Genomic DNA, 2,987 nt, shown 5'->3' on the forward strand with positions numbered 1-2,987 from the left:
TAAAGGCAATCATTTCATCTTCTTCATCTTCAGTGATGAAATCCTCGACTGTCTGTAAAAGGTGAGCTGTCAGAGACGAGGACTACAAACACAGGAGCATCACCAGCTGCCATTTTGTCACCTTTGTTCTTTTCTTTGGAAACCAGTGAGTTCAAATGTATTACACACGTTTACTGTAAATATTATACAGCATGTAAAGTAGTTCAAGTTTGCACAACCACAAACCTATACAGCAACAAGACTCCAGAAGAAGTGAGTCAGTCTCCATAAGTCCCCATGTCCAAATGTCCAACTTCACAGCAGAAATAAACATGTTTACAGCCTGGTACAAAAAACAGTTTTGGTCTCTGTAGCTAATTTCCCCGTTCATGACAACTGTACTGAGGGTGAATTTATATACAACTCACCTGTTCACATTATATTAAGGCTTAAAGTTATGCAGGATTAAGAGCGTGGACGCTTTGACTGACAGGTGGGTGCCGATACAGGTGGTTTGTTTGAGCAACCAGGGGTCATTAGGTTACAGATCCATGTCCTTGCTGATTTTTAGGATTAGCCAGGAGTTGGCAGAGGTAGCCACCACACTGATCTTCACAGCGGCGTCATGGATATTTATACTGTCTGTGGGTTAAAGATGTTAAAAGTAAAAATGTGTGAAGAAACCTCTAAGAAGAACAGAAAGTCTGACACACTTAAAAACCCTGAAAATGAATACAAGTTTATTTTCTCCCTGACATTGTTTCCATAAGACAAATGTTAATGCCAAACGCCGAGCGGGGGCTGAGAGCCAAACTCTATTCCTAATCCTTAAAATCACACAGTAGTGGGGAACAAATCCAAACATAGCGGCCTTAAACTCTCCCGTCACAGCAATAATCCATCTTGTAATGTTTGAAATATCACCCCTCACAGTGCTTCATTCAAACACAACTCCCATTTACACTCACACATTCAAAGGACAGAGTTCACCAGCCCCTAAACACTCCACATGAATATTATAAGTCGGCTATAGCACAACCACAACTGCATTAATGTTATCAGCGATCCATGCAGCCGTGAAACTCTCGAGCCTCGGGGCTCTTGTGTGTTTTCAGTTTGGCCTGGAGACAAACGGGAATATAATGCTGCAGCGAAAAGGCATTTATGTATTCTGCACTCCTCTCTAAGACCTGCAGAATTGATGGGAGGGCTGGCTGATTGCACTGCAGATGATAAATGATTCCACACATGCAGATAAAATATCATGTCCAGAACGTGCTGTTGTGCCACCACACCGCATCCTGCTGGATATTAAGGCCATTTAAAAAGCAAAGTTCTCTGGGACTCTTGGCACCACACTGGAAAATAAAACTATTAACCTTGATTGCTTATTCCACATTAGCAGCCGAGTTAAAGCTTCCATCAGGGACAACATCTTGCTGTGAAAATTACTCACAAATGCCTAAATTTTGTTAACACGCAGTAGTCTACAAAAAATATTTAACTGGAGATGCAGCTGACTTGACAAATGAAGACATGATAAGTAGTTACTGGGACTCACGTAATGAAGAAGAAGTGTGTCATCTACAGGTGCAATTAGTTAATGTGACGCCATCGACTCACATCGGCTTCTTCCTAGCGTGAACAAGAAACTATGGTGGCCACGAAACGTGTGGAAACATGATCTATAGCCGGTGTTTAGTTTGTCTGCTCCGGGCTGTAGACACATGGCAGCTCAACGTGGTCGACCTGTCTCACCTGGCTCTTTATAAGGTAACAAAAGCATTAGGATTCTGGAAGGCCATCATTAACTGTCCATATAAACCAAGACACAACCAGAGGGGCTTAAGACTGAGATAAGACCAAAACTTTGAAAGTTTGAAACCAAGTCACAGCCAAGACCAAGACCAGACAGTGTATAACATTCTTAGGTAGCTTATATTTGGTTATATGTGGTTTAAGAAGACACATTTTTCCATTGCAACAAAAAAGGGGGATGCAAAACTTACAGGCAGGTGACCTTTACTCCATCACTAATGATGCAAAAAGACAATAATCCATAATTAATGAATGATGAAGTGTCCTGTCAGTCGTTCTTATTTACATTAATTACAACCTTTCAAGGCCAAATCACGGACAGACACTGACTAAACATGTTTATCTCTGCTGTGAAGTTTTAACATGGGGCCGCACAGGTGGACGTTTGAGGAATTCAAACCTTGCACAAATCAGTGCACGGATGTTGGCGTTCAATCCGGTAATGAAGGCGCTCTGCTCGTTGCTTTACATATTTTATCACACGCTACTTTTCTGCTGAGACGCCATAAAAAGGAAACATCGCCTCATTATTTCTGTTATTGCTGTGCATTTGTTACTAATGTGTGTCTGCAGCCTCCTTTGCTGGTACTACAATAACTTCAACACTATTATGGCTCATTAGATATTCATAAAGACTACTCGGTTAAGCACTAATATATTTTCTGTGTAACTACCCGTCCACGCTTTTCCAAGAAAAAACTGACTTTTGATATAATATGAAGATCTTTCTGGGTTAAATGATTTGTGTAGCTCCATCTCAGCATGGTGAGCTCATATCTTTGAGCACTGAGCACTTTTCACTGAAGCCCAATATCATATAGAAACACGACTCCTAATTGGACAAAGAGAGATTAATGCCACAAGTACTTAATAAGTGTGAGAACTGACTCTTCGCTGAATAAACTCATTTCTGGATCCCTAATGTAAATCTCTGCAGATGTGAACTCTTCCACTGTGCTCGCTGACCAGACCAATTTCTATTCATTTCACACAATAATTAACGACTAATTCTGTGATCTGTGTGCTTTGTAACGTGACAAATTCATTCCCTCTCACTCCTCTTTGAAATGTATGAATTCACAGAAGTGGGGGGGGCTCACAAAGACGAGTCATGCAAGACAATTCAGTTCCCAATTTTACTACATAAATACCGGACAAGATTATATCAAGCGTCGGGGAATAGTTTATGA

This window comes from Larimichthys crocea, chromosome XII, assembly GCF_000972845.2.
Source record: "Larimichthys crocea isolate SSNF chromosome XII, L_crocea_2.0, whole genome shotgun sequence".
In the NCBI taxonomy this organism is placed as follows: Eukaryota; Metazoa; Chordata; class Actinopteri; family Sciaenidae; genus Larimichthys; species Larimichthys crocea.